This window comes from Phyllostomus discolor, chromosome 8 (genome assembly GCF_004126475.2).
Source record: "Phyllostomus discolor isolate MPI-MPIP mPhyDis1 chromosome 8, mPhyDis1.pri.v3, whole genome shotgun sequence".
In the NCBI taxonomy this organism is placed as follows: Eukaryota; Metazoa; Chordata; class Mammalia; order Chiroptera; family Phyllostomidae; genus Phyllostomus; species Phyllostomus discolor.
Window position 1 is genome coordinate 50118 of NC_040910.2, and position 7120 is coordinate 57237.

A 7120-nucleotide genomic window follows, 5' to 3' on the forward strand; every position below is an offset into this window, starting at 1 on the left:
GTTTGCTGTTTCTCTTTATATATTGTTGTTTAGAGCAGCATACTATCAGTTTTTCTTGCTTTGGTGAGAAAAAACTGCTTATTTGGTGGAAATAAAATATTTTCCTTTATGAAATATATTAAAATGTGAATTATACCAATATCCTAAAATACAAAGAAACTGGCAATTCCTTTAGTTTACAATATAAGGAGTAAGACTGAAAATGATTCTCAGTTATTTTTAATCAGTTATTTCTTTTTTTAATTTCAATTTTAATCTCAATTTCTCAGTTATTTTTTTTAATCTCAGATAAAAGCCATGTTTAGAAACTGCTATTGCTTATGAATAAAGACATAAAAGTTATAATGTTATGTTATCAGATGATTGGTGTATTCATCACTCATACCACTGGCCCTCAATACAAAGAAAGACCTACAAATAAACTGACTGTAGATGAATACAAATTTTATAAAGATTTTTCTCATTTTACAAATAAAGAAACTGAGACACAGAGGAGTCATTTTGCCCATGGTCACATGGCTTATTAACAGGGGAGCCAAGATTTGAACACATAGATCTACTTTATTCTTTCTAATGACTACACAGTGTGACATAATATATATGCACCATAATTTATTTAATCTGAGCCCTATTCATAGGTATGTAGGTTTTTCCAAGATTATTTTCTGAAATGCAAATTTATGCTTTCATGAATATCTTCAGGCTGCAAATGTGTAAACACTTCTTTAAGACAGATTTTAGAAAGTGGAATTCCTGGATCTGAAAATACATGCATTTTCAGGTTTGTGAAAAACTGCTAAATCATTCATCAACTATTTTACCAATTTACATTTCCACCAATAGTATAAGAGAGAACAGAAACTTTAAGAACCTTTCCCACAAGATAATCCGGGGGGGGGGCAACAAAGATGCACCTGTGGCCTTGGTGATAACCCTGGAGAAGTTCTCAGTCCAACAGAGAGATGGGGGAGGGGCAAGAGCAAGAGAAGGAGTACAGCGCACCCGTGACCCACCTGAGCATGCTGCGGGGGCACAGAACTGGGGCGCGGCTGGAAGAGAGCTGAGAAGACACCGAAGACTGAGGGAAGAAAGAGGAACCGAGTGAGAAAGTATTACCCAGCAGCTGAATTTGGGGATGATAAAGGTTAAGGAAGGAGAAAATGTAGCAGGAGAAACCTGGAGGATTACAGCAAAGTGAAAACTAACCTTGCTGCTGGGACCGCTCCTGTTTACGAAAATGCAGTCAGATGAGGAGAAGAGGAAAACACTCACTAGTTAAGTAAGTTTACAGAAAAGGTGATCTTCCATCCTCAGCACACATCTGCTTCCCTGCCAAGATCCAGCTGCTGAGTGTGATCGGCAGGTGACGGCTTCCTTGCGCTCCCTGATGAACACGGCAGCTGTTTCCTTGGGCAGCCGGGCCGGTCTCGCGGCTGCTCTTCTTCACACTTCAGTCCCCATGTGGTCGGCCCAGCTCCCTGAGCCCAAGAACTGCGTCCCGCTTGCAGTCTTCTCCCACTCACCTCACTGGGGCAGAGCATCGGGTACATGTCACAGGGGTGGGTGGGTGGGTGCAGGGGTGAGAAGAGATGAATAAATCACTTTTCCTTAAGTAAAAACTCATTGTTTTGTCCAATTCCTTCCTCTTGCGTCTTCAGCTGCCACGCACAAGGCATCTCCATTGCTGGCCGCCAGTCCGCTGGTTCTGGGCCCGGCGGGCACCCGGGCCAACCCGGCCTGTGTGCATGCTTTCCTGGGCTTCGCCTTCAGGGATGTCAAGCTTGAACTTGTCTGGGGCGGGAGTATGTACATGGCAACAGCTGGCGAGCACAACAGATCAGGGCTCTTTCCCCCGTCCTGCCAGTTGTTAAACCTGTATCAGCACCCCACGATCAGCCACCCTACCGGCCACATCTCCACGGCTGCGCCTCCAGAAAAAAAGGAAGCTATTGAGGCAAGACCCCATCGACCTACTCAACCCTGTCCTGGGATCTTTTCCACGTGGAAGTCCTGACCAGGTTGTCTTCTGACCAGCATCTCTCGACAGAACCGCATGCTTGCAACCGAGAAGCCTCTCGGGGCCGCCGGGAGCTGGGTCCTCAGGGAAGGAGGGCCAGGCGCAGTCCGGCTGTGGGCTGGGAGGCTGCATGCAGTCCACGCCAGGGCTGAGCCACCAAGGCTGTGCGCTTGGCTTGTACATTACATTTTACATTATCTTGCAAATGTTTATTGACTACAGGCTACTTAAAGTGTTTTCATTGACAATTCATGGCTTTACAAGCTGAAAGGTAGAAGAAAATGACACTTTCATACCTGCCAGCACTTCTAGTAATAGACTTGGCCAAGGAGAATATAAACTAATGTACAAATTATGACTTCAGGGTTATTACTGGACTTGGGGTATTTGGTAACTCTTGCTTTTCCGTCAAACCCTTAATTTTTGGTGTTCCTTGGGTTCCTTCCAACAGCCTACTCTCTCATCACTCTCCGCATCACCTTGGACAACGTCTCACCTCCCATGGCTCCAGTCACTTGTCATACTCACCACGCCCCTGTCTGCATCTCCAGTTCAGGGCACAATGCAGAACGGGAGGCCCACACGTCCAATTGCTTGCCCAAGGTTTGTGCCTTCAACCCTGTATGTCTAAAACCTTCTCTTCTTGCTGCATTTCCAATCTCGGCAAATGACACCATCCTCTCCTACACTGCCTACAGGTAACTAACAACCTAGTCTGTTTTTCTTCCTAAATATGTCTTTAGTCTTCCTGCTCTCTCCATTCCCAGGGTCACTGCCTTAATCCGTACCACCACCATCTCACCTAGACGGCTATCCCAGGATGCTAGCTGATTTCTCTGCCTTCAGTTTTCCACTTTATAGTTAGAAAAATGTTTCTAAAATTTAAGTCAGATCTTCTTGGCCTGAATTTTTTCAGTGGCTTCTTGATGCCCTTACTGCTCTTAATACGCTTTGCAAGGCCCTTTATGAACTAGTAAGTCCCTCAGATAGGGCCTCACAAGACATCAGGACAAACCGTCGCCAGGGCGTGTCTGGGGAGCTGGGCACGTTTCAGTCCAGACGTAGGTAAGTCTGTGCTTTCTGCCGGCTTTCCCAGGTTCCAAAGCATTTTGAATTTTCAGACTTCTAGAGCAAGCTTAAAATAGGAATTGCAATGGCTGAGCAGAAGTCACTTGTACAGAAACCTTATCCCCTCCGCCATCCAGTGAACACACTATTGTGATTGACTTATGACTCGGAGATTTGGCCCTGATCATTACTTTTCTATATATTTTTAGCACAAAAAATCTCAGTGGCCATATTTGGTAATTCAGTAAGCACTTGAAAAGAGCTTTCTTGAGGCTTGGCTGAGAATATTTTGGGGGCCCTTAAGAGTAATTTTAGCTGCTATTTTTATCCCTGGAATCTGAGGAGTAAGCAAGATCAAGCAAAACAATGGCCCTGAGCCAATCAGCAAAACTGGGGCAGCGCTGAGCCTGACTTCTCCCTTTGGTTACAGGAAAGCCTCCGGACAACACACAAACCAATGTTCAGATAAGAATGTCTCTTTATGTCAGACTTGGATATAAGACTCCAGTTAATAAATGTACAATTTATATGAGTCATATGCACATTTCTTTAAACTCCAAGACTCTCACCTATAAAAATAGGGTAATTGTTATAACTGAGTATATCATTGCATATCTTAGCTAGCACCTTACAATCATAGCAAACTTTCAATGAACACAACTCATTATTATTAAATGTAAACATTCACATATAAGAGAGGATGTTTCTTCACTATCCACAGAAAGCTCAAACATTAACAGCCATAAAAGATCTGATTATTTTGGACTTCTGGCCAAGATGGAGGCGTAGGTAGTACACTTTGCCTCCTTACACAACCAAAAGAGGACAACAACAAATTTAAAAACAAAAAATAACAAGAACTGCCAGAAAATCAACTGTATCGGAAATTGGACAACCAAGAAATTAGAGAAAAATAATTCATCCAGACCAGAGGGGCAGAGACAGGCAGCCGAGGTGAGGAGGACTCACAGCAAGGCAGCAGCTGGAGGACTGGGACAGGCAATGCAGCAGCTCATGGACCAGCAGAGGTGGTGGCTGGCGGAGTGGGGAGTCCCATAGCTACACACAGATAAACCAGGAGGAACAACAGGGGAGCGAGACAGACCGTGCAACCCAGAATTCCAGCACAGGTAAATAAAGCCTCTTGACCTCTGACTAAAAAAACCTGTGGGGGGTTGCAGAGGCAGGAGAAACTCCCAGCCTCAAGGAGAGTTCATTGCAGAGGCCCACAGGGTCCTAGAATGTACACAAACCCACTCACCTGGGAATCAGCACCAGAAGGGCCCAGTTTGCTTGTGGGTAGTGGAGGAAGTGGCTGAAAGCCAGAGAGCTGAGCAAGTAGCACTCTTCCCTCTGATCCCTCCCCTACACATAGCGCCACAGCACCGAGATGGGAGTCTCCTAAGAGAACACCTAAGGCTCTGGCCCTTACTAGGTAACAGGTGCGCCTAGATGAAAAAATATGGCCCAAATGAAAGAACGATAGCCAGCCTAGCAGATGCAGAGTTCAAAACACTAGTAATCAGGATGCCCACAGGAATGACTGAGCATGGTCACAAAATAAAGGAAGAAGTGAAGGCTATAAAAAGTGAAAGAAAGGAAAATGTACAGGGAACCAACAATGACAGGAAGGAAACCAGGATTCAGATAAATGGTTTGGAGCAGAAGGAAGAAATAAACATTCAACCGGAACAGAATGAAGAAACAAGAATTCAAGAAAATGGGGAGAGGCTTAGGAATCTCCGGGACAACTTTAAACATTCCAACATCTGAATCATAGGGGTGCCAGAAGGAGAAGAGGAAGATCAAGGAATTGAAAACTTATTTGAAAAATAATGAAGGAGAACTTCCCTAAACTGACAAAGGAAATAGACTTCCAGGAAGTCCAGGAAGCTCAGAGTCCCAAAGAAGTTTAACTCAAGGAAGTACACACCAAGGCACATCATAATTACATTAGCTAAGACGAAAGAGGAGAGAACCTTAAAAGCAGCAAGAGAAAAGGAGACAGTTACCTACAAAGGAGTTCCCATAAGACTATCAGCTCATTTCTCAAAAAAAAATCTTGCAGGCCAGAAAGGGCTGGAAAGAAGTATTCAAAGTCATGAAAGGCAAAGACCTACATCCAAGATTACTCTATCCAGCATGGCTATCATTTAGAATGGGAGATAAAGTGCTTTCCAGATAAGGTCAAGTTAAAGAAGTTCATTATCACCAAGCCCTTACTATATGGAATGTAAAGGGACTTACCTAAGAAAAATAGTAGGTGGGAGGTGGGTTACAGGGCAGAGGGGAATACAGAGGAGGAAAAAATGGGGTAACTGTAACAGCATAATTAATAAAATATATATTTTAAAACATCTGATTATTTTATTGTTGCCAATTCCCAATTCCTCATGATTAAATCTTAGTGAGGTCACTTACAAATCTGAACTATTGGTGCTTCACGAATCAAAATGACCATAAAAACAGGGAATGAAGGCCCTAAGCAGTTGAAGAGAGGCCTCTGCTGTCTCTAGGCAGCAGTCACCACACTCTCATGATTTGCTGCTGCCCCTTTGCCATAGTAAAGTTAGGAGTGGAATCACCCTCCCCAACACAATTCTGCCCTGCTTTGAAAATTCACAAAACAAAGTCAATTTTGAAAATACTTTTCTAAGTTATACTCCATTGTATAGACCAAGATATTATGCTATGTTTATAGAATCACAAACAGTATCTTGATTCCAAAGTGAAGTTCCAGACTAATCTGTTGGTTTATGTTATGTAATGTTGTTTTCAATATGCACTGAAAATGTCTTACAGAGAGAAATATGATTGCGCACTAGTACTCTCACATAAAATACCCAGTACGTGCCAGGACACATGGGTACATTCTATGTTCAGGTAGGTCATATAAGCCAGTGAAGACTATTCATATGTAGTGCTTAAAAGAATATTATTCATGCCTTCATAAGTCTTATCTTTTCATCTGTGACAACATGCTAAAACCTGTTACAAATTTGAGTCATGCTTATTTTTCAAGTCTTCAGTTACATGGTTCTGTCGTGCTTCCTTCTCCTACTTCCTTTTCTCTCAAGCAGTTTTCTCCATCAGCCAAGTGAAACGTTCTCAGATCAGGTGTTTACAGATATGAATGTGGTGTAACGAGCTCTGGAGTCTTTACTTCTGGCTTCTGGTGCATTTCCAAACTGGTTCTCCCACATTTTCCTTCATGGTCAGTTTGGCTGTCAATGTTTTCATCAGATACAAGATACAGCAGGTGCTGGCCGCACACAGGCCTCCCCAGGCACTTCTCCTGTCTTCCAGTGCAGGAACCACTTCTCCAGAGCACCATGGCTCTGGCTGTGATGGAGACACTGACCCAGGTGCGCGACAGGCTTCCTCACGAACCTGGCCTGCAAAAGCCTCAGGCTAACAAAGCAGACATCATTCCTGCAATGCAGAAAGACTTAGACACAAAAAGACCTGAACGTTAATATCTGTTTTAAATTGCAGGTTCTCCCCTGATGCCATTTCCAGGGGCTGGGGGTTCTGCTTCATCTCTGCCAGACCAGTAAGACACACTGCTGCCGACTTAGCTGTTCGCCAGATAAGCCCCTTCGCTGGGTGTCGGAAATGTTCACGCCAGCAGCAGTGGCTCTCGCAGACCCCAACACTGTACCCACGACTCCCTTGCCATCCATCCTGTTGGCCTGAAGGGTCACGGCTCCTTCAGTTCTGGGCAGGGATTCGCTCCCACGGAACCATGTTCATCAGTGCGGCCCCACCCTCAGAGGAGGCCTAGAGATTGGATAACAATTTTCCGTAGTAGATTTGGCGTGTACGATCTTAGCAAGACTGAAATGAAACTTGCTGTGAGGCACCATCTGCTGCCAACTTTTAAATTTAAATACAGGACAAAGAACATCACATTTACCTTAATACAGCCACAGATGAATAAATACAGAAAGAAGTATAGATGTGTGCATATACGAGAGGCTCGTATTGAAGTAGTTTAGGACGTGTCACCCCCAAATATGCCATTTGATACACTTG